The sequence below is a fragment of the Canis lupus genome, chromosome 35 (genome assembly GCF_003254725.2).
Source record: "Canis lupus dingo isolate Sandy chromosome 35, ASM325472v2, whole genome shotgun sequence".
NCBI classification, from domain to species: Eukaryota; Metazoa; Chordata; class Mammalia; order Carnivora; family Canidae; genus Canis; species Canis lupus.
In genome coordinates this window covers 4,793,147-4,819,096 of record NC_064277.1, presented here as the reverse complement: position 1 = coordinate 4,819,096, position 25,950 = coordinate 4,793,147, and the positions used below count along the sequence as shown (strand labels likewise).

Here is a 25,950-nt window from a genome sequence, read left to right as displayed (position 1 = left end):
GTAGGGCCAGGTATAAGTAAGCATAAAGAAGTAAAAATTCAAGATGATTCCTATTCCTATAAGTAGATGTTCTTGTTGATTACTAGAGAGAGTGCTATTGCTGTTAGATCCTCTCGGTATACAGGGAATAGATCCTCATATATACTTGTACTTATATCTGTAGTTATTTCTATATCCATCTATACATATTGAAATCTATGAGTTCACACCAATGTCTTCAATTCCAAACAACACCTCAGGGTTTAGTCTAGCTTTTCCCCCTTTCCATACTTGTAAATTTCCTCTTCAGCAGTGGAATGAAGCCTGTCTTAGTCTGTTCAGGCTATAACAAAAATATCATATACTGGGTGGCTTATAAAGGACCAAAATTTCTTTCTCATAGCTCTAGAGGCTGGGAAGTCCAAGATCAAGGTGCCAACACATTCAATGTCTGGTGAAGTTTGTTTCCTGGTTCATAGAACGCTGTCTTTTTGCTGTGCCCTCACATGGCAGATTGGGGCAAAGGTACTCTCTAAGGGCACTAGCCCCATTCATGAGGTCTCCGCCCTTATGACCTAATCACCTCCCAAAGGCCCCACCTCTGAATACCATCACAGTGGAGACTAGGATTTCAACATGTGTATTTTGTTGGGGGTGGGGGAGAGGGGGACACAACATCTAGTATATAGCATAGCCTCATGTGAACAGCATAGCTGGAGAATAAGGTATATTGAGAAAGAGAGGACAGATGTGAAGGGATCTGCTTAGGAAGGATCTCGAGTGTCATGATTTTATCTTTTAGGTAATGGTGAGTTATTCAAAGTTTCTTAGGAAAGAAGGGTAAGATGTTACCAGAGGAGTAGAATTAATAGACATTTCCATAGAATTAAATAAGGTGATTAAGTAGAAAAGGAAATAAGGGGGAAATTTTCTGCAGATTTGTAGAAATTCTCTTAGACTGTCTTCAACTCAGTTACATGACTACTCCACTTGGCATTTGTTCTTGTCTTACTGAGGTGCCCTACTATGACAAACTAAGCATGTTCCTTTACTCCCTAGTCTACTTGTTACTTGAAATCTAAAAGTCACAGGCTCTAGAAGATACTCAATGCACACATTTCCTGTTAGTAAATGGGATCCACTTTATTTATCCACGAGCAAGATTTCCACTTAAGTATTTTATAAATGGGAAGTATTTGTTAGACTAGGAGTGGGGTTCATTGTTGGAGAACATTGGAATCCTTTTTCAATGACCGTGAATAGGTCAGGAAGATTTTGGTGGCAAATAATTGAAAACCTCACACAACTAGCTTAAATGGTAAGGAATTTTAATGATACTTGTAACTGGAAGGGTCAGGAGGAAGGCTGGGTACTGCCCTGACTTAATCCAGTGGCTCTGGACGCATGTATCTGGTTCCTCTTGGCTCTGCTTTTTTCTCAGGCCTGTAGTGACACTGCTCCGGATTTCACCTCAATGCCTAACATTATCCAGAAGAGAAAGAATCTATTCAGGAGGAGAAACAACTTTTCTAGAAGTCTCCTGCAATGATCTGGTATCTTAAGACAAACATTTTCATGTTTTTCTTTTATTTACATTTTTTGTTCTTGAGACAATCTTAAATTTATAGAAAAGTGGCAAAACAGGACAAAGCCTTTTTTTCTGAACTATTTAAGAGTAATTGGTCACCTGAAGTTCCATCTACCAGAATGATTTAATGCATATTTCTTATGAACAAAGAATTCTCACCCACAGACTCCATTCAAGTCTTCCTACTCATCCCAATAATGTCCTTTAAAGAATCCTTGACTTTTGTGACTTAGGCATTTTAAAAGAGAAGAGCCCAGTGATTTTGTAGAATGTCCCTCAATTTGAGTTTATCTGATGTTTCCTCATGACTGGATTCGGATTTTGCATCTTTGGCAGAAGATGATACTGTATTTGTCTCCTTGCATCCTATCATCTGGCACATGATTTCAATTTGTTTAATCATTGGAAAAGCTTATTTTGATCACTTGATTAAAGTCATTATCTGCCAGACTTTTCCACTGCAGAATTACTCCATTTCCTATTGGAATTTTAATTCATATTTTGTAGGGAAGTACTTTGAGACAATATGAATGTATACTTTCACATCAAAATTTCAGCATACATATATATAAATTTTATATATAAATATCTATATATAAATTTCAGCACTTTATATATATAATGTCAGTATGGATTCATGAGATTCTATTTTATTTAATGGTCGATGATATGTAACTTCCGCTATTTATTTTTATGATCAGATTATCCCTGATTTGGTCAGTGTTTGCCTCATTAAGCTGGCTTCTGTGTCCTTTTGAAACATACACTAATTTGGGGGGCACTTCTCTTCCTTCTGATAGAAAAAGATATTCCAGACTCATTCTTGTCCTTTCTCTGCTTGAGTCATCATATCAGTCATTTCTCCAAGAAACCCTGGCTCCATTCAGTGCAGGATGATGTTTAGAAGCCACAATTTAGATATTAAGTGTTCTTATGCTACCGGGTGTCAAGGCATCTAGATTCTCTTAGCAGACAGGACAAAAGAATGGACCTGGTATATATACTTGCATTTACACCTGTATTTACTTCAACTTTGAGATGTGTATTTCTGTATATAGTTAAGTATCTCTTTATGGTGGTATGTATCCCTATCTACCTCTCAATCTCTATTTCTATGTATATCTCCAGTTCACACTAATGTCTTCAATTCCAAAACAAGAGCACAGGGTTCAAACTAGTTTCTCTCTTTCCACATTTGTAATGCCTTATTCCAACAGTAAGAAACTTGGCTCCCACAATTCTTGTTATGCTAGTTTATTTGACTAATCCCCCATATGTAATAAGTTTCCCATTGCTGTAGTCATCTGCTACACTCAGACGGTCTATCTGTCTGCAATTCCCTTCTTCATTCTACGTATGCTTTACCTAGTGGAAACTCCTGTTCTACTTTCAGGGCTCAAATCAAATCACTTTTATAAAATTCCCTTAGCTGGTTTTGTTATGTTCTATTTTGGCCCTATTTTACCCTGTGCAAACTTTAATTTATGCAATGTATTTGTTCACATGACCCAACAGAGCTCCTGGAGGGTGGGAGCTAGATCTTCTTTACCTCTGAATCTTACTATCTTCAGAGCCAAAACAGTACCTGGCATATGATGAATTTTAAGTTTATGACAAAGGGATGATCATAAAAGGCCTCAACTGAGTGTCAACCCTGCTGAAGGAGGTGTTCAGCTCCTGGGGATAGAAGCCAGAGTGCTTGGACGGGCTGAGGAAGAGGAGAGACAGCAGTTACTAGTAACACTCTTTATGTAGACTTCAATCCCTCAAGTCATTAAAGCTCTAAGCAAGAAACACAAAATATCCATGCATCATAAAGAAAAAGATTGATATATTTTATAATGTAGAAACAAAAAAATATTGTCTTGAGAAATCTACCCAAAAAAAGGGGGGGAAAGACAAAATGGGAAAAATATTTGCAATTCATATCGCAAAGAGTTAATTGTCTTAATATAGAAAGAGCTCTCACAAATGAGTAAGAAACAGAATCATCCATTCAATAGCCAAAAATGGACAGAGCGTGTAAGTAGGCATGCAAAGAAAAAACGAAAGTGACTTTTAACCATATGAAAAGATGTTCAACTTTATTCATAATTAAAGAAATGCAAATCAAAACAACATAGTGTGCAGATTTTACTTGTCAAATTGGCAAAAATTTAAGTCCAATAATAGCCGGTGTTGGCCCGGATGGCCCCGGTTTGGAGGAACTTGCATCTATCACCACTTTGGTGGGAGTGAAAATTTATCCAACACTTTGATAGCAAAATTTGTCTACATCTTTAACATTTTAAATTCACATACTCTTTAATTCAAATAATTATACTGGGAAAAGGAAAGGGAGGGGGACTGAGATAGGCTGTGATTTCAGAATATATTTATTCTGCCCTGACTGGGCTTTACTCCAAAATCCTTGTTCACATAGTTTCTTGTTCATGGTGGCTGTTCACATTATTGGTCTTTTCTCAGCAGTCAGACACCATTGCCCCTTGGCTCCAGCACCAAAGAACTATGCTTTCCATCATTGGAAAGATGATATGAGAGACCTGCCTTCAGTGTGACATGGTTGCTGGGATGAGAGTTGTTTGTTTTTAGTAACAGGAATGTGTTTGTTCTGCTCTTTAGTGGGCACTACTATTGTGAAGTCAGCATCCATTCTCCTCTCTTCTTTCCTAAGAAACTTGCAGAGAGCTGGGACCAAGGCAGTAGGTAGTAGAGGGGATAGAAATGGAGACTGGGGATGGAAGGGGAACAGTGGTCAAGGTTTGGTCTTATTGGAAGTGGGGAGTGGTGTGTGTCGGGGGAACAAGGAAGCTGGGAAAATGGAGAAGTGAAGTGAAGAGTGCCCTCTGGGAGGACTTCCAGGTTTCTTCTAATGTGTATGGTGAAACCAGTGAGCATGAAGGGAGCATGAGAAGAGAGGCAGATCATCAGGCAAGGTAATTTAGTTTTTGGCTCACTGAGCTTGCTGTGTTAGTGGGACAACCAAATAGAGATAGCCAATAGGCAGTGGGAACTAAGTAGCTGGGGTTCTGGTGAAGGTCTGAATTAAAGATACTGATTTCTACCAGTTAATCGTTGTGGTTGAAAGTGGATAAGATAAGCAGATAATGAAGGAAGTCCTGCAATGTATATATTTTAATTTGGCACATACTTATATAGCACTTGCTATGTGTTAGTCACTTTGCAAATATTTACTCATTTAAGGCAAATAAAACTTTGAGGAAGATACTATTATTATCCTTATTTTGCAGATGAGAGAGTGAAGGCTCAGAGGTTTTCTGCCCTGCCCAAGCTCTCAGAGGTCACTGTACCCAGGCTATCTGGACCCAAAGTCCATGCTCTCACTCACCCACCATGCTATACTGACACTTTACACTGGATACTGATCATCAATATGTTTATCAGGAAGCTTACAGGGTCAAGAATAATGATCACTTATTCTGTTCTGGGAATAAGTTTGTATATAGACAATCCCCTGTCCTTAGAGGTAAAAGCTGAGACACCTGTGAATTGAAGAGCATCCTCTGGACTTAGGAGTCAATGCACCATGTTAACTGTGCCTTTTACTTCTCCGTGAATGCAGGACATTAAAATGGCAAGTGACCTACAGGGAAACCCATGGGGCTAACTCACACTGCTTGTCCACTTTTAGTTAATTTCCACTCATCTTTTATATTCCTCCTCTCTTTTGTTTTTCTTTTAGCAAGGTGCAAATAACATTGTAAATTTACTATTCCCACAATAAATCTTCTCAAAAAAAGATCACTTATCAGTGATAGATATCACACAAAAAGAAGACAAATTAACAAATTATAGTCATTTGAAAATAATACAAAATTTTCATGGTCTAAAAGTGTAACAGGAACACAACTCAGAGGGACGTGCTGGTCATGGGCCTTCTGGGCTTAAATCTTGAAGTAGGTAAAATGGATGGGAATTTATATTTTGCAAAGTTATGGGCACTAAAAGAACTTCACTTGGGGCAGGGGGTCTGGGCTAGGCACATTGCATGAAATTAGGTGCTGGAATGGGGCTCCCCCTATATTGATAGAGGTTGGTGGAACTTACCACTGATTACTTATTCTGCTTTGGAGCCCCTGACTTATACAAATAGCAGAGAGGTAAGAGGAAGCAGACCCAATCTTGTAACCAGGACCTGGGTCAAATAACCTGCTGCCACAATAACTTAATCTGAGATATTTCATTCTCTGTAACATGGAAGTCTTGAGCCACCAATATAATATCTGGTTCTAGTTTGAGAGACCTTAGAGAGGGGCACATAGAGGTACCATCAAACTGCTAAACAGGAAGAGAAGGAAGAGAAGAGAGGAGAGGAAAGGAGACAGACACTTCCATTCAAGATGAGCATACAAACTAAAGTTCCTAAACAGATTGAAAATGAACACTAAGGAAGACTACCAACAAAAGAAGCTATTGGGAGTTTAACTCATTCTAGACAAAACGATAATAATAGAAGACTACTTAGCTAATCAAAATACACCCCATCCCATTTTAAAAATTCCAGTAGAGTTAACATAGTATATTATACTAGTTTCAGGGGTACAATGTAGTGATTCAACAATTCTATACATTACTCAGTGCTCATCAAGTGCACTCTTAATCCCCATCACCTACTTCACCCATCCCCCCACCCACCTCCCCTCTGGGAACCATCAGTTTGTTCTCTATAGTTAAGAGGCTGTTTTAATGGTTTGTCTCTTTTTCCTTTGTTCATTTGTTTTGTTTCTTAAATTCCACATGAGCAAAATCATATGGTAGTTGCCTTTCTCTGATTGACTTATTTCACTGAGCCTTATACTCTCTAGATCCATCCATGTTGTTTCAGATGGCAAGATTTCATTCTTTTTTTTATGGCTGAGGAATATTCCTTTATAAATGTATACTACCTTTTCTTTATCCATTCATTTATCAATGGACTCTTGGGATCCTTCCATAATTTGGTTACTGTAAATAATGCTGCAATACACATAGGGGAACATATATCTTTTTGAATTAGTGTTTTCATATTCTTTGGGTAAATATTCAGTATTGGAATTACTAGATCATATGATAATTCTATTCTTTAATTTTGCAGTTTTCCAGTGGCTATACCAGTTTGCATTCCCATCAACAGTGTACAAAGATTCTTTTTTCTTCACATCCTTGCCAACTCTTGTTTTTTTTTTAATTTTAGCCATTCTGACATGTATGAAGTAATATCTCATTGTGATTTACATTTCTCTGATAATGATGGATGTTGAGCATTTTTCATGTGTTTGTTGGCCATGTGGTTATCTTTGGAGAAATGTCTGTTCATGTCTTCTGCCCATTTTTAAATTTGGTTACTTGGGTTTTTTTGGTGTTAAGTTGCATAATTTCTTTTTTTAAAGATTATTTTATTTATTTGAGAGAGAGAGTGGGTGGGGAGGGGCAGAGGGAGAGAGAGAATCTCAAGCAGACTTCCTGACACAGGGCTCCATTTCACAACCCTGAGATCATGACTTGAGCTGAAATTGAGAGTAGGACACTCAACCAACTGAGCTATCCACATGTCCCAAGTTGCATAAATTATATATATATATATTTCAGATATGTCATTTGCAAGTATCCTCTTTCATTCAGTAGATTGTCATCTAGTTTTGTTGATTATTTCTTTTGCTGTGTAGAAGGTCTTTATTTTGATGTAGTCCCAATAGTTTATTTTTGTTTTGGCTTCCTTTGCCTTAGGAGACACATCTAGAAAAATGTTGTTATGATCAACGTCAGAGAAATTACTGCCTATGCTCTTCAAGGATTTTTATGACTTCAGCTCTCACATTTAGGTCCTTAATCCATTTTTAGTTTATTTTTGTGTATGGTGTAAGAAAGAAAGTAGTCCAGTTTCATTCTTTTGCATGTAACTGTCCAGCTTTCCCAACACCATTTGTTGAAGAGACTGTCTTTTTCTCCTTGCATATTCTTACTTCCATTGTCAAAAATTAATTGACTATATAATCATGGGTTTATTTCTGGGTTCTCTATTCTATTCCATTGATCTATGTATCTATTTTTCTGCCAGTATAACACTGTTTTGATTACAATAGCTTTGCAGTATATCTTGAAATCTGGGTCTGTGATACCCAGCTTTGTTCTTTTTCAAGATGGCTTTAGTTATTTGGGGTCTTTTGTGGTACCATACAAAGTTTAGAATTATTTGTTTTGGTTCTATGAAAAATGCTCTTGGCATTTTGATATGTATTACATTAAATCTGTAGATTGCTTAGAGTAGAATGTACATTTTAACAATATTTTTTCCCAATCCATGAAATGGAATATCTTTCCATTTGCTTGTATCATCTTTAATTTCTTACATCAACATCTTATAACTTTCAGAGTACAGGTCTCTCACCTCCTTGGTTGAGTTTATTCCTAGGTATTTTATTATTTTTGGTGCTTTTGCCCAATTTTTTTAAAAAAACTCATCATGCTACGTCATTATTTGTGTATAGAAATGCAACAAATTTCTGTATATTGATTTTGTATCCTGTGACCTTATTGAATTTGTTTATCAGTTCTAGTAGTTTTTTGGTGGAGTCTTTAGGGTTTTCTCCATAGAGTATCATGTTATCTGCAAATAGTGAAAGTTTTATTTCTTTCTTACCAATTTGGATGCCTTTTATTTTATTTTGTTGTCCAATAGCTGTGGCTAGACCTTCCGGGACTATGTAAAATAAAAGTGATATGAGTGGACGTCCTTGTCTTGCTCCTGATCTTAGAGGAGAAGTTCTCAGTTTTCCCCCATTGAGTATGATGTTAGCTGTGGGTTTTTCATATATGACCTTTACTGTGTTGAGACATGTTACTCTAAACCTACTTTGTTGAGAGTTTTTATCAGGAATGGATGGTGTACTTTGTCAAATACTTTTTCTGCATCTGTTGAAATGATTGTTTGGTTCTTACCATTTTTCTTAGTGATGTGATGTATCATGTTGAGTGATTTGTGAATATTAAACACCTTTGCATCCCAGGAATAAATCTCACTTGATTGTGGTGAATGATTTATAAATAAATACATTGTTGGATGTGGTTTGCTGATATTTTGTAGAGGATTTTTGCATCTATGTTTATCAGAGATATTGTCCTGTAGTTCTCTTTCTTTGTAGTTATCTTTACGTGGTTTTTGGTGTCAGGGTAATGCTGGCCTTGTAGAATGAATTTGGAAGTTTTTCTTTTTGTTTTTTTTTTTGGAATAGTTTGAGAAGAATAGGTATTAACTCTTCTTTAAATGTTTAGTAGAATTCATCTGTGAAGCCCTCTAGTCCTGAACTTTCGTTTGTTGGGAGTTTTTGACTACAGATTCATTTTCATTGCTGGTAATCAATCTGTTCAAATGTTCTATTTCTTTCTGATTCCACTTCCTTTTCTTATTAAACAGATAGCTAGAGAGCATTTATTAGCCATCCTTGCAGTTAATTGTGGCCTTATGAGCCAAAGAAGTGCTAGGAGAAATGAGGTCTGCTATTTGCATATCTGGCCCACAAAAACTTCCCACAAGCACTCCTCTAAAATTTTTTTTCCATGTACAAGCTGATTGGGATAGAGACATCCATCGTAACCTTGGGAGCAAGAACATGTAGAAAAGGCAGAGCTGGATCCTTCAATGATTTTTTAGAGGAAAACTGGCTTACCATCCTGTTCCCCTACATAGGACTGCTAACTAAAAATAGTCACTGTTGTGTTAAGCCATTACATCTGTGGATACTCAAAGAGAATCAAGGAAAGAAAACTTAGATAAAAGGTGAATAAGAAATAACGAAAATAAGCAGAAATAAAACATCAGTAGGTGAATATGGAAAAAACCCCCAGAAATCCTCAAGTAAAAACAATAAGTGAAATTTAAAAACACAATAAATGAAATAAACTCTACCATCCACTTGAGAAAATTGATGAACTGGAAATATCACTAGAATGCAGTAAGAAGAGAAAAAAGAAACACATGAAAGAGCAGTTAGAAGTTACAGAAGGGAGTCCGAGGGACCTCAATAATCATATAGTAGGAGCTCTAGAAGAAGGCAAGAATTGGCTCAATGGTGAACATCAAAATTTGAAGATACATTGATGGTAATTTTTCAAAGCTGAAGAAAGCCATTGGTTTTCAGATTAAAAGTGTAAACTGAATCAATAAAAGTAATTGCATACCTGGAAGTACTATAATGAAACACTGAATATCAAGTATAAGGATAAAATGTTAAAGGCTATTAGAAAAAAATAAACAGTAAATCTATGAAAACAATACCTTGAATACATAAGACATCTACTTAACCACAATAGATGATAGGAGACACTGGAATAATATTTTCAAAGGTAAATGGAAAATAGACAACCTAGAATTCTATACTTCACTAAACTATTTATGCAAGAGGGTAAATAAATTTTTAGACAAAGATTAAATGAGTTCACCACCTAAAGATTCTCCCTGGAAGAACTAATGAAGATGTATTTCAATAGAGGAAAAATAAACCCAGAAGGAAGGGCAGGATCTTAGAAGCAATGGTGAACATAAATCTTTAATAAAATATATTTTACCAAAGGAAATCAATGAGAAGAAAATCTAATTTTTGTGTGTATGTTTAAAAAGGCAGTGTAACTCAAATTCTAAACAATAACCATAAGGAAGAATATTTTCAGTGGGTAGTTGAAGCATTTCTTGTCATGTTTGAAAGAAGAAGAAAGACAATTTTTTAACTTCCTTATTTATGATTAATTATGATAGTTAAAAATTGAAAAATGCAAATAAAACAACAGAACACAACATATCCTTCCAAAGCAGCAAAAGACTCAGAAGGAATAAAGTAAACATTAACAAAATTTAGGGGAAGTTAGAAAAGGAGAAAAAAAGAAGCAAGTGAAAAAACATGGAATAAAGTGGTAGAAATATGTTTAAAGGGATCAGTAATTACAGTAAATGTAAAAAGTTGTAGGTCTTTTAAAAGACATAGACTTTCAAATTTGATTTTTAAAAATTAAATTACACTTTGTGCTATTAACAAGAGGCATACTTAAAAAATAATAGTAAAAATTTACACTGAAAAAACTAATTGGAAAAATTAAACTGGCAGATGAATTTTAGAACAAAGATTCATTTACAGGGATAAAAAGGAACATTCACAAAAAGAAAAGAACAATTCTGCAACAGATGATAATCAGAAATTTGTATGTTCTTAACAATACATGTCAACATATAAAACAACACTAAAAGAATTACAAGGAAAATGTATAAGGAAAATGAAAGATAACTTGATAAAAAATAAATATATAAAGGATTTCAACAGCACAATTAAAAAATGGTTTAATTAGATAGTAAGATGCATAATTCCTACACCTAATAGAGATATTGTACATTATTTTCCAGCACACTTTGAACATTTATAAAAATTGACACCGTTAATAACACAATCATAATCTCTGACTATAATGCAATTTATTTAGAAATACACAATAAAAAGAATATATGACAAGAGGTAAACTCATGTATTTGTAAACCATAAAAGAGGAAATCACAATAGAAATTACCAAGGGGACAGTGTGGATTTCTACTTAACTGCAGTTAGCTTGTTACCTTGCTAAAGTAGCAGCTTGTTTTATTATCCCAATTTATGCTTAAATAATTCCTTCTATATTTTCCTTCTCCCCTTCTCCCACCTTTAATTTTCAAGACTTTTGCTTTTATTTTGCTTTAAGGACATTTTCCAGAAATCCTTTTTTACTTTTATAGCTTTTGTATTTTTATTATTGTTCTTTATCCTCAAAAGTATCTGCTTTTACACTACAAACATATTATCTCAATGATTTTTAGCTTTCAATGCTTACTTTTGTGTTTTTAACAACTAAATCTCATTGACTTCTGTTTTCCCTCTATTTCAGCTCATTATTTTAAACTCATTTTTAAAAAATAATAATTCCATTAAAACGTTTTAGTCCTTTCACAAGTTTTTTTCCTCTAACCTTTGAAAATCCCTCTCTAAACTTCCTACCTTGTATTTATTAATTTACCTAAGTATTTTTCTTTTGTTAGCCCTTTTTTTCCTTAATTTGTAGAATAAGAACCAACCTTAGAAGCTTGGCATTAAAGTGGCAGTGTGAAGGAAACTCATACTTACAGGTTGAGCTTGTGTCTGCTGCACCTGTCCTCTCTCCAACCACAAGGTTGCCCTGTCCACTCCACCCCCTGCCCAGTTCCTGCCAATGGGGGAGTCTCAGAACTCATCAAGGTTGGGTTTCCACCCTGGAGGAATCTGGAAACTCCTGGGTTAACTATTCTCAGGGCAATGGTTTTCTCTGTGCTGATGAAGTACTTGATTTACTGGAACAATTTCTCTTTCTCAGTACAAGGTCTCCAGTATACTATATATATAAATGAATTACTTATAATAAGGGGGTAATCAGAGTTAAGCTACTATTAGCTCAACATTCAAAATTCTATTTATATTTATATGCTTGTTTTACAAAAATGGAGCCATAATGCCCTGCTACTTGCTAACCTAATAGCACATGGTGACATTAATATATAAGCCTCAATGTCAAGCATAATGGCTACATCACATTTCATCATATGGATTTTTAACCATTTTTGAACTGAACCCTGATTGATGGCTATTTTGGTTGAGTCTTTCACATCCTTCTAGTTTTAGCTCTGTGTATGTCATTGACTCTTTTTGGGGATAAATCCCTGGCCAAGGTAACATTTTCTTCTGGTCCCATCCTGCCACTTTCCTCCCTCTACTCAAGGAGAGGAAAGTTCATTTGAAATGACAAAAGGAGGTCTTGGATGGGGACTTGGGGGTGTGGAGGTGTACTGGGGACTCTGCTGGCCCAGGAACAGCTGTAAAACCAGATAAAAGGGATGATTGTGCATGCTCCAGATAACCTCAAGTTTACAAACCCCTCTTTGCAGATAGTTTCGAAGATCCCTTCCTTTGTATTTTAGTACGTCCCAACTCCACCCACTGCTTCATTCCAGTTGGAAGGCTGTAAAAAGCCAGAGAACCAGCAACCCCTACCTTTCCTTTTACCTTCCTTCATTGTCTGTTTTCAGCCTGCTAGAAAGGTCCAATTTTCAAGCTTTTTCTCTGGGAAATGAAATACAAAGAACCTTGTGGACCATCTATAGCCCTCACATGCCATGAGGCTGAAGAGAATGGAGGGAAAGCAAGAGGACCTTGGCCTGACCCAGTAAGGAGCTGGGTGGTTTTGTTATTCCATGGGATTCACCATGCTCTTTCCCAGGCTGGGCTCCTGAATTACTTGCTCTTATACTTTTTTTTTTTTTCTTAAGATTTTATTTAGTTGAGAGAGAAAGAAAGAGAGAGTGGGAGGGAGAAGGAAAGAGATTTTGAAGCAGACTCCAAGCTGAGCACAGAGCTGAACGTGGGGGTTCAGTGCCATGACTGCAAGACCGTTCCTGATCTGAGCCAAAACCAAGATCGGCCGCTCAACTGACTGAGCCACTCAGGTGCCCTCTTATACTTTATTTTCAAATTTACCAACTTCCTTCTCAGTGGAAAAATAGAACATTTTTTCCTTAATATATGGGTCTTCTTTGCTTTCCCTCCTGAGTTCAAGAACTTGGCTAGTGCAAAGGTTTTTCTGGAGGAGGCTTTAAACACCAGAATTGCTGCAGTCCTGCTGGATACAATGGATTTCTCCATTTGGCAAGACCCAAGTGGGGCAGCCCAGATCCACCTGAATGTTAGAAGCTGCAGGACTGAGAGGCCAGGGTCACCTGTCCACTGGACCCCTTGGCAGGATTCTCAAAGCACAAGGTTTCTTTGTTTCTTGTCTATCTCCCCACAAGGGTAAAGGACACTCCTCTGAAGAAGTTAGAGTCCTGGAAGGAAAATGTGGCTAACTTTTGAAATATTGTCCATAATGACAACATCACCTTCTTCCTTCAGGTTTCCTCTACTACGACTTTCCTTTCATTTCCTACAGTCTACCATTCACTCAATGACTAAAGAATTCTTTCTTGGATATTTGAGGTTCTAAAAATAAGGAGCCTGATGTTTAGGTTTCTGTGAAATATTTTATATGTAATTGTGGGACACCTTAATTTAGAATTTGCATCTTCCCACTTTCAAGGAGGTTTAGATGCTTTATCCTTGTTTTTTTTTTTTTTTTCCTTTCAAGGAAACGTTATTGGAAACAAGGTAAGTCCATCCTACCATGTCACCTTTAAGTGGTCCAGCTGAGCGGATAAGTGCATCTTCTTTCCAGATCTGATGTGATTCCCTGGCAGGCTTCCTGTTTTTCTTAACATACACGTTTTCTCTGTCAATGTGTGTGCTCTCTGCTCATACGTATGGTCTCTCTTTGGCTACCTTTTAAGTCTTTACATATTTTACATATCCTAAGGCAGAATTAATCATCTCTTGTTTATCTGAAAGTCAAGGTTGGCTCATTTATTCATTTAACAAGTATCTATGATGTTTCCACTATGAGCAATATCTGAACCAACCATCAGAAAATGGGTGAATCACTTCCCTATGAATAATTCGCTTAGAGGTGAATTATTAGCTTAATGGAAACATGTTCTCTACACTTAAAGGACAGTAAATATATTCCTACCTCTTTTCCAGTGCAGAGTTTCATTGTCTTCCATGTATATGGACCCAACCAGTTAGACCCCTTCAGAGGGTAACTCTCCTTACACTCATAGAATATGAGAGCAAAATACCTTGCATTGGGCACTGGATATGTATTTGTCAAATAAGTGTGTATACCTCACAAAAATACTTTCTAGAGATTGTGTTCAGTACTTTCCACTGCTCTTACCTGGGATTATAGGTCAGCAATATTTCAAAAATGAGATGTCAAGTTGGAGACACACTGAGGGTGTGTGGAGGTATGTGTGCAATGACTCTCTAAATTGTTAGGGACTAGAAAAGAAATAATGTGTCCACCTTACTAGTAGGATGTGGAGGGCAGATAGTGACTTGCCAAGACAGCAGGAAGGGTCTTTAGTAGGGTGGTGGCTGCCTTGCACACTGCTAAGGAGATGGTATCACAAACTGCCTTTGAGGCGTGTGCTAAAGTCTTCAGCCCCTGAATTAGAGAGATGATCTTGCCTAGCTGCACCCATGATGCCAAGAACCTGAACAGACTTCTTCTAGGTGATGAGAGGTGCCATATTTGGGGGTTATTTTCTTTGGTAAAGATTTTATTTATTTGAGAAAGAGAGAGTGAGAACGAGAGAGCACAAACAAGGGAGAGAGGGAGAAGTAGGCTTCCCGCTGAGCAGGGAGCCCAATGCAGGACTCGATCCCAGGACCCCAGGTTCACGACCTGAGCTGAAGGCAGATGCTCAACTAACTGAGCCACCCAGGCAACCCATGTTTGGGGCTTCTATATTCTGTTTCTGCCAGCTCAATCCCATACCTCATAAGAACAGGGCATCCAAGAACCCTCTTCAGAATGTCTGCTCCTAAAATAATTCATGTGCAACTTGACTCTGCATTTTCTCTAATTTTCCTTTCTCTTCCTTAACTCCTGCTCTCTGCACGATATGCCATTGAGCAAAGTAGGTCTCTATGAATAGTCCGGTGCTATTATTATCCAAAAGTAGTGGTGTGCTGGTAAATGTTTAACAATCATCTCCCCAGAAAAAAAAAAAAAAAGAAAAAGAAAAAAAGTCCTGATTTGCAGTGTTTGGTGATTTCCATAGTGTAAAAATTCCCACCATGGCCAATTTTAAGCTATGCGCTTCCATCACTGAGTTGGGAAGGCATGCACAGTCTCATCGGCCCATATGAATGAGCTGAAGCACACCTCTGCCTAGGTCCCGTCCCTAGACGAGGCCCCAGGAGATACAGCCAGCAATCTGGAGACCCTGGGTCATCATGGAGCTATTAAGAGTGCAGCGTGGGTTTTGGGGAAGCAGGCCCTGGATGGAGTTTGGGGAGGAAACAGCACACGGGGCAGAAGGAGAAGCCAAACCATGTATGACACAGGCCCCAAAAGTCATCCTGTGTGGATCTGAAACAGCCAGACCTTCACGGCCCTGCCTGGTTCAGTCTCAGGATCCACCCCGAAGGAGCCGACAAGTGGGCTGACATGCTGCCCGCAGCTGGGTAGCAAGTCCTTCTCCGGAGGGCATGTGGGCAGCACATCTCAGTGACAACCACATCCAGGTAGACCTAAGTTAGAGCTCGGATCCCCTGCCACAAGGGTGGGGTTAGGGCTTTCAGCAGGAGCGCCTGACAGCCTGTCTTCAAAGAACCACCTGGAACATTCTTGTCCCTTCCCTGGTCCCTCCTGTCCTGGAACTCAGCTTTGCCTGTAGTTCCCACCCTTGGCCTCATCCTGCTCCACATGGAAGGCCCCTGCAGACCCCTTCCTGAATCCTGGTCAAGTTCAGCCTCCACAGCCAAGGCCTGCACAGCCCAGGCCTGCACATCCTCCCGGGAGCCTGACCTGCTTTGGGTTTCCGGCCTTGCTCCTTGGTGCTGGTTCCTAGGGGTGAACCTGCCCTCCTGGAGATCGGGCCAGGCTCTGGGCTGCCACGCCAGGGCCGAGGGCAGGAAGCAGCGCCTGCCTTGTGCACGGTGGGGCAGGCAGAGGTAGCAGCCCCGGTGTGAGGAGAATGAGCAGATGGGCCCAGCGCCCTAGGAGCCGAGAGGGACCGTGGAGCTCCTGTGGCTTATTCTCCTCGTTTACTTATGAGGCCACCGTGACACATAGTAAATAACTGACTTGCCCAGAGTCCCTCAGCTGGTTAGGGACAAGCTGGGGACAGAATGCTGCCCAGCACCATTTTTACACATCCTTCTTCCCGAGGTCTGATTTGTTCGTTGAATTACAGTCTTTCCCCCCCTTCTCTCCAAGATAGTTTGTGTGTTTAGAAACGGCCTCATTAGCAGATTTTATATTCTCCTTGGTTAGCTCCTCTGAGCGCTCACCCCACTCTGGCAGGTGGCCTGTCTGTTTGAGGAGGAATTATCCTGCCTGCCAACTGGGTGTTGGATTTACATGCTGGCTGGGCCGCAGGGAAATCATCTGGAATAGCTAAGGGGCTCCCCAGACTTCTCAGCCTACAGGGCAGAGGCACTGCTGGCGGATGCTTTTTGCCCTATAGCGAGTGGTCCTGGACCTCGGGCCTGGTCTGTGAGGGAGGCAGGCGCCCAGCTTCCACCCCTGGGCCCCCAGCTGTTCCTCTGGCCTCAGGCCCCATTGCTCCAGGGGACCCTCTTGTATTGGTCTCTTCACCCTCCTTCAGTGCATTCTATTAGCAACATTGAATCGAAAAGAACCGAATAATCCTGTTTTACCCTTTTGACGTTATTATTTAGCCTATAACATTTAGTTATTTACTTTTAAAACTTTCCAGCTTTCTTTTCTTTAAAGATTTATTTATTTATTAGAGAGAGAAAGAGAGGGGGAGAGAGCATCTCAAGCTGACTCCACACTGGGCGTGGACCCCCACGACATCACCACCTGAGCCGAAACCCAGAGTCAGTTGTCTCCCTGACTGCGCAAGCTTTTTTCAAGCTTTCATCCATAATTCTTTAGTTCATCCTGCTTTCCATTATGTCAGGGTGTATTTGCTCTCTCTCTAATGTATTCTTTTTGCTAATATTAAGCTGTTTATTTAATCAGCGTCCCCACTAAATGACACATAAGAGGCCTAGGCTTCATGGTGAGGGAGAGTGGAGGTGGGATGTCCTGAGAGGGGAGGCTGTGGGGCTCTGGGGATCCCGGAGCTGTGCCATGCCCCTCTGGCCTGCTTTCACAGAATTCTCCTCTGCTTTGATTCAAAAACCACCAGCCAGGAAGAGTTGGCAAAGCTCCCGGAGCCTACACGTCGTCAGTATGAAATAGTTAAATACCAAAGTTGGGAAGCAGACGGGAGGTGGGGTGTAATATTGTCAAATAAGAAGTATTAATTGAGTCAAGGAAGCCTGCGGAATGATGGGAAGTTGTTTGACTGGTAACAGTATCCAAAGAGGAAGTTTCTTTCTTTCCAGCAAAATCTCAGGGTCGCCTATCAATTACCCTCCCCCCCATCACAGGACAAAGCAAAGAGCATGAATAGAGAAGCCATTTCCCAGCTAACAAGCAGCTGCTGCCAGAACACCAAGGAGCTGGTGCCTGGAAGGAAGGGGAAGCATTGTGCCTTTCAGCATCGTATAGGTCTGGCTTTCACCAGAGTCTAGAAATAGAGTTGATGGAAACTCCACTAAAAAATGGGGCTTTGAAGAATAGCCGACGATGAGATAAAGGGCTCTCTGGGACTGGTATTAAAAATCCAGAATCAAAGAAAGACCAAGCAGAAGGAGAGGATCGATGTGTCCGAGCCAAACTAAGACAGAGGCATTTACCCCAGGGAGGCCCAATTTCCCAGCGACAGGGATTAAAAGTTAGGGACGACTCCACGGCGCGTAAATTGTAGCCTGATAGGTGAACATTATGCTTAAGTTAACTCCTCAGTCAATGGCGTGGGTTCTCATTCTTTCATGTTAGGTTCAATCAGTCTTAGTGGTTTCTTTTGTGAGAGAACCTGAATTAGTCTGCTAGGGCTGCCCTAAGGAATAGCACAGACCAGGTAGATGAAACAACCAACATCTATTTCCTGTCAGTTCTGGAGGCTGGAGGGCCCGGATCGGAGTGTTGGCCGGGCTGCTTCCTCCCGAGGCCTCTCTCCCTGGCTTGTGGATGGCTGACCTCCCCCTCTGCCCTCACACAGTCTTCCCTCTGTATGTATTGTGGCCTCATTTCCTCTTCTTGTAAGGACACCAGTCATGTTGGATTAAGACCCACCCTCGTGACCTCATTTTAACTTAATTACCTCGCTAAGGATGTGTCTTCAAACACAATCCCACATGAGGTACTGAGGCTTAGGATCTCAACATAAGAATCTTGGAGGATAAAATACAACCCATAACAGGACATTTCCGGATATTGTGAAAGATGGAGATCTGGTTGGCTTGTACCCAAGTAACAATTTCTGCCAGGATTCTGGAGTCCAGGCTACATGGAGCAGATAAGCAATGCCCCCTTGAAGAATAGTGCCTTATCAGGGTTTATTCCTTTCAGAACCTAATCCAGTTAACTGGATTCATCCGTTGACACAAAGGCCCAAATTCCTCAAAGTTGAGTCATGGTCCTGTCCTAGCGATAGGACATTGTGACCGTGGTTGTAACATTCCCTCTATCCAGTCTCTTCATGAGGACATGAATGTTCTAAAGTCTCCTGTTGCCATGTTCTGATGAAATCCACATTCTCTACGAATATTTCTTGGAGTTAGTATGAAATTCTCCAGTCAGAGGTTGGATTTATTTTTTGTGCCTGGGACTGATTCTGTGAATTTTGCTGGCACTAGGCAGTAGAGTATCCAGGCGTAGTTGGGTCACTGAAGTCAAGGTGGCAGATCTTGTTCTGTTGATCTCTGGCACCCTTCTCTCTTGCACAGAATTCCCATCTCACTTTGGGGTTAGTAATATGCCAAGTGCAAAAAACTACCTTTCCTGTCCTCTTATCTTAGGTAAAAATGAGGATGGAATATGGTTTATAGCAAGAAGGTATCAATGAAGGGGACCAAGTGGGTTTCCAAGGTTTCAGAAAAACAATGTACAGGGCGCTGCCTCAGACAATCTGTTCGTTTTGTTCTTTGCCCTTTCTCCTTCTTCCTATCTAAAACATGGGTGTGACGGCTGGAGTCCAAGCAGCCATCTTGTAAACATGAACATGAGGATAGAATGAAAATCTAGACAGAACCTGAGTTTTTCATGACTGCCACATAGCCCTGGCCTGTCCTTTTCTGATTTCTTGTCACATGGGAGAAAAACAAGCCCCAAGGGCTGCTGGTATCTATAATGGCTTCCCCTGGAGCACAATGTGAACTGTCGTCTCTGGAGCAGGCCACCCAATGGTTTTGTACCCCAATGTTTATGGCATCAATGTCCACAATAGCAAAACTATGGAAAGAGCCCAGATGTCCATCGACAGAGGAATGAATAAAGAAGATTTGGTATAGATATACGATGGAATACTACACAGCCATCAAAAAATGAAATCTTGCCATTTGCAATGACATGGATGGAACTAGAGGATATTATGCTAAGCGAAATAAGTCAATCAGAGAAAGACAATTATCATATGATCTCACTCATATGTGGAATTTAAGAAACAAAACAGAGGATCATAGGGGAAGAGAGGAAAAAATAAAACAAGATGAAATCAGAGAGGGAGACAAACTATAAGAGACTCTTAATCATAGGAAACAAATGGAGGGTCACTGGAGGGGAGGAGGGGAGATGGGGTAACTGGGTGATGAGCATTAAGGAGGGCATGTGAGGTAATGAGCACTGGGTGTTATATAAGACTGATGAATCACTGACCTCTATCTTTGAAACCAATAATACATTATATGTTAATTAATTGAATTTAAATGAAAAAAATAAAGCGTCTAATATACAAAAAAAAATCTCTATCTTGTTTAAGCCACCATTTGGGGGTTTCTATTACCTACCATCAACTGCTATTGCTAACTGGTACAGGTGGTTTGCAATCATTGGAATCATTCCCTTATTTTCCCTGGATGCATGTAGAGCACTTTCTGAAAACCTCTGCAAAAGCCTGTGAATCCCCCTAGAAAACACTTTGTTGAGGGAACTCAAGCAAACCTGTGTTCACATATTAGCTGTGTGACCTTGGACAAAGTAGTTTACCTCTCTGAGCCTCACTTTCTCAAGTGCCATCATACAGGGTCACTGTGAGGATTGGTGAGATAACGTAAAGCACGTGGCCACATCCCTGCCCACAGGTGCTCAGCGGATGGCTCTCCTGTTACTATGGCGTTACTGGTCCCCTCTAGAGGAAGACTCGCATCACCTGTCCAGGACTTACTCTTCCCTTGGGTGCTCTTCCCGTGTCTCTCTCCAGTTGCTTACGGGACATCCCGGCAGTTAGCAGTTCTGTTTGTCTCTTCCACTTCAGCCCTCAACCACCCTCTCTCTTATGATATCACTGTCCATGCTGTATCTGGTCCTCCTGCATATTGGTTGGAATTGTCACTCCATGCCGTGCCGTGAAACATGCCACGCCATGCCCTGCCACACCTGACCACGCCATACCCAACCATGATACACCAGATTGTACCACACTGTGCCATGCCATCCTCGACTACACTATGCCATGCCACACCCCACCACAGTATATCACATTACACAACATCAGACTATACCACAGTGTACCATGCTATGCCATTCCAGACGATGCCGTGCCACACCGTGCCACTCCATGACACATCATACCACACCATGCCAAGTCGTGTGCTTATTAATGAGCTCCAGAGGTTGCCCCAGACTTATCCCTACTCATTTTGGGGGTCCATTCTGTGTTCCCAGCATTTGTCTTGGCTTTGTACCCATTTGGTGGGTGAACCTATATGAACTCCATTCTTGACTTCTTTTTTTTTAGATTTTATTCATTCATTCATGAGAATGAATGTGAAAGAAAGAGGGAGAGAGAAGCAGAGACACAGGCAGAGGGAGAAGCAGGCCCCATGCAGAGAGCCCGATGTGGGACTCGATTCCAGGTCTCCAGGATCACACTCTGGGCTGAAGGCAGGCACTAACCCACTAAGCCACCCAGGGATGCCCCCTTGACTTCTAAGGTCAGCTCCCAGCTCTGCCCTCTCCTTGCATTTTGAAATCTGCTCCAGCCCAGGAGACAACACTACCCCCTTCCTTGCAGTGCATCTCTCCTCCACCCTCATCCCCCAGGGTTGGGAGAACTGCCACTTTTTGTAGGAAAAGATTTCCGTTGTGTTAATATAAAGCTATGTTAACACGAGTCTTCAATATTTAAATGCAATTTGTCATAGTTCAATATTCAATTTTAAGAATCCAGTGAGTTATGTATATGTTTATACATGCATATATGTATATAGAAATATATTTTAGAAGTAGGGTTATTATATGGATTCATATATGTAAAACACTTCATTTCTTTGTATAGATCATGCTTATTTCCTTTATTTCTGAGAAAATAAATAGAGAAGTATGGTCTATAAGAAAATCCACCCCATTGACTGTGGTTTTGTTATAACTTATGGTTCTAGTTCTCTTCTCACTCTTAGTATCTGCAGTGCTCTGACCCAGACAGTGTCCATGAATGAATATACTCCATGAGAGTGACATTGTAACTTGATGACACCCTGCCCATCCCCTCCTGATCACTTCAGAGGAATAGCTGGGGGGTTACCATGACAAGGAAACTATTTAGCTATTGAACTAGACACTTTTTCCTAGTATTTCTCCACTGAAGAAATGTGCTAATGTCATAATAAATGTGATTTTTATATAGATAGAGGTTAAGTGTGCATATATGTGTATACTTTTGTTATCTGATATGAACTTAACCTTTATTTAGTATTTGCTTTATTGTTTGGGCAACATGAGTCCAGGACACTGTTCTATCAGTGTAATTCCTAGGGCGTGGGTTCTGATAGGAGCCTTGCCAAAAATAGTGCCACATGCAGCCGTTTGCCCAATTGCCTTTCCTTGAAACCTTCAGAACCACCTGTGACTCTTCTTTCATTTTTCATTCATTCACTTTATTAGTGAGAAGTTTGAACTTAGTTGGTGAAGAGGTGTGCTGTGAGCACATAGGGGAAAGTAGAGAACCCCTACCAGGGAAGGCTTTGCCGAGGGGGTGAATTTGAGCTGAGTCTTTGAAGGATGGTGGAGAATTGCCCCGTGGGGGCAGGGGACATGGAGGAAGGTAGTCCTCATTTGCAATCACAAATAGTAATTAAAGACACCTCTCCCTTTATTTTTCTCGGATTTATCATCTCAGATTTATCATCTTGGATTTGTTTATCATCTTGGATTTCTCAGATTTATCATCTCAGATTTATCATCTTGGATTTGTTTATCATCTTGGATTTCTCAGATTTATCATCTCAGATTTATCATCTTGGATTTGTTTATCATCTTGGATTTCTCAGATTCATCATCTTGGATTTATCCCATTTCTTCTTTATTCATGACTGCCCTAGTTCAGGCTCTAGAGTCATCCCCTAACCTTGGGTTGCGGCCTCAGATTGCATCTGCGTGCCCCCAGCATGTCCTGCACGTCACTCAGCATCTCGCACAGTCCCTTCTGCCTGCAGTGTTTATTGAATAATTTATAGACTAAACAAGTCATCATAAAATGCTGGTTTCTGGTTCTGTTGTCTATAAATATGCAGGATGAAGCCTAAGCTCTGTATTTCTGGCACTTAATGTCTTCTAATTCTAGCCCTACCTGTCTTTTCTGCTTGTTTTTCCATTACGTTTCTGCACCATCTCCCCTTTCCCATCCATTCTATCTGCTTACTGTTCCTTAAACTCACTTGGAAAGTTGAGACCTCCATGTCTTTAATCACATGCTTCTGGATTTCTCTACAACGATCCTGATCTTAAACAGCCCTCAAGACCTCCTTCAGGTTTCCCCCCTTCACAAACCTCTCTTCTCTTCTATCCCACAAACTAATTCTCCTTCTTTCCTTCCTAATCTTGTTTCCCTAAATTTCTCTGTTTTAAAAACTCATAATTTGTATTATTTATTAATCCATTTTGGAATTAATCATCCTGGTCCTGTAAGCAAATTTTGTGATTGCCTTGTCTTATAATGAACATACTTCTATGCTTATTAATTTAATAGAAGATTTGTGAGTTTTTTTTTAATTACAAAAAAAGCAAGAATTTGGGGCACCTGGATCGCTCAGCCACCTGAGCACCCAACTCCTGATTTCTGCTCAGGTCATGATCTCAGGGTCGTGGGATCGAGCCCCATCGAGCTCTGCAATGGAGTCTGCTTGTTCCTCTTTCTCTCTCTTTGACTCGTCTCAAACAAATAAATAAAATATTTTTTAAAAAGCAGGAATTTTGTTTTATTTGTGTGAGAGCAGGAATTTTATATTTCTCTGTATGTCTCAGAGTGGTGCTATTCAAACTGGAGTGCAGACCAGTATCTATCAGCAAACTCGTATGGAACTGGAACGAGGTAAGTACAGCAATTTGAGACTAAGATTTAGGAATTTTCCTGCAGTGTGCCACTGTTGTGACATCCACATCCAAGCTTGTATCCTGGGCTCGCTTGGTTGAATAGGATCTAGACCAGACTGAGTACTGTTGAATTCCTGCACTGAGGAATGTCCCATGTTGTACAGATGATACGCAAGCCATGAGCATAGGGCCATGCATCAGTCTGCAAGAATTGGGAATGGCAGTGGCTGGGCCTTGATCATAGGTGGTGAAGCACCATCCTGGAGCATCGAGCATGGGACCTGGCACAGCACTAGTACTTACGTTGTGTAGTAGACTGATAAACACCATCCATCTGAACACTTTAATAGCCATGTTTTTCTCTTCTATCCCTGTATAAGAATCAGAAGCATCAACATAAGTGCAATGCAAATTCAATTCACATTACATATGTAACCCAGATGTTAGTTGGGTAACCCTGACCTTTAAGAATTAAATGAGATTGCCTTATTATGCTACAAATTACGGGAAGTCTAAGAATGCCTTCTTCAGGATATATGCAAGTGTTGGAGGGCTTACCCACCCACAGTCACCTCTGGCTCCCAATCTCACCACCCCATGCTCCTGTAACCCTGACCCGGATGGGGAATTCAGGCTCTTTGTTAATTTTCCCAAACTCTCTGCTCTCAGGTAGAAAAATATTCACCTGAGAAATCTTTTGCTTGGGCAGCAGACTTTACCAAAGATTTGGGGCTAAAGAACAATTTTTGTTCCACAGAGGTATCATATTAAAAAGTTATTTTGCTCAAGTGTTTCACTACTTGTAATGCTTCTGGAAGCCTCACAAGAGTCTGACTTTCTGGCTCTTCCCTCCCATTCTCACCTTGGCCTTTCTGTAGATGATATGATTAGTCTCTGTAATCTTTCCTGAGTCAGGGTTTTTGGGGGGCCCTTGCTGAACATGTTGATCTCCTCCTGGGGATGGTGGTGGAGCTGTCACCACTTACTTGTTACGTAGTAAAATTTGCAGCTTTATCAGTCAACCTAAAACTCTTCAAATCATTCAGACTTTCTTTCCACAGTTTCAGCAGTGTGCATTGTCATGGAAAGTGAGGTCCAACTAAGAAAAAGGTGATCCATGTCCCCCTCCTGCTCGCTCAGGGACTTACCTGCAGGCACTGGATTCCTGGAAGTTACATGCAGGCATGGATTGGTCCCATGTACCAACCCAAAGCTCCTTCCTCCCACCCCAATAAATTCTCATATAAAAATGAGTACAGTGATTTTTTTCCCCATTGTACATACAAGAATCACTTGTCTTAAGTCACTGGCAGACTCAACTGCTGGTTCTTAGCATGGGAAATTCTCTTTGTCACCCACTCGTGTGTAGTTAAATAAACCATGGATTGGTGGCAGAAGAGAGAAGACATTTTACAGAACAGTGGGGAGGTTTTTATGTGTGTGAGGTCACTGTCCCTTGCTCTAGGTACCGCGCTTTGAGCAGTGAAACTGGGTCAGTGAAAATTAAACCAACTAGGGCCTTCCCTAATTCTGCGAGGCTCTTTTTCCTACCTATTTTCCCATATATTGATTTCTTGCTTCAAGACATTTCTGTTATATTTTCAAGAGCTCAAGGATGCTGCCCAACTGTGGCATTGTGAGGGTTGGGACAGAGCTCAGTGACAGTATAACAATAGGAGAAAAGCCCTCAGGACGTGGAGAGGTGATGTCATTGGAAGGCAGATAAAGGCGATGCTTGTGTCTGGAACTGGCCCAGAAGTGGACTGGAGAGGAATTCAGGCTCACAGAATGAGTCTAGATGGGAGATCATCCACTTAGAGCCAGAGGTCTCCCAATCCAGGGTGGGCCGGCTGTTTCCCCGCAGACAGACCAGAGAAATCGCTCTTGCCAACCCAGAAAGAGACAGGGACCCTACTGGGTGAAGGGAGAGGGTGGAGCTCTGGTGGCAGCTGTCTCCCAGGAGTGGGAAGGCAGAGGGGGTGGCAGGAGCAGTGGCAGTTGGCCTCCCCCGGTGAGCAGGTGATGGGGAGCCTGAGCCCAGAAGAAAGAAAGGAAGGAGGGTGGCAGAATGGCTTTGTGTGGCTAGCACTACCAGTTCCTGAGGGCTGGGCCATGACAACCTCTTTGCCTTTTCCAGGGAGTGTCCCTTGAGCCCTGCCTCCTCTTCTGCATGTGAAAGAATCCTTATCTGTTTCTTAGGAGTAGGTGGCTGACTCTTCCTCCCAAAGTCTGACAAAAGAAGAATGTGTCAGCCAAATTTGTGGTTTCCCTCCTGGGTGTGGCTGGGTGAGTTAACTGACCTCCTCTTTCCCTAGAGCCCAAGTACAAGTGCATGACGACATTCCTTGCTGGGATTT

General features: G+C 40.6%; 1 long non-coding RNA gene across 3 annotated transcripts; it reads left to right on the top strand.

Moving 5' to 3' along the window:
- The first annotated feature begins 618 nt into the window (after positions 1-618).
- Positions 619-24,827, top strand: LOC112658992 (uncharacterized). Of its 3 annotated transcripts, none has more exons than XR_003136087.3 (5): positions 619-1,297; positions 1,421-1,532; positions 12,642-12,778; positions 12,882-13,058; positions 24,655-24,827. It is a non-coding gene; the product is annotated as an uncharacterized LOC112658992 (long non-coding RNA). The 3 variants fall into 3 exon arrangements; XR_007408500.1 differs by lacking the exon at positions 24,655-24,827 and adding an exon at positions 13,733-13,910; XR_003136095.3 differs by lacking the exon at positions 24,655-24,827 and having other exon boundaries at positions 12,882-13,131.
- The last annotated feature ends 1,123 nt before the right edge of the window (positions 24,828-25,950 follow it).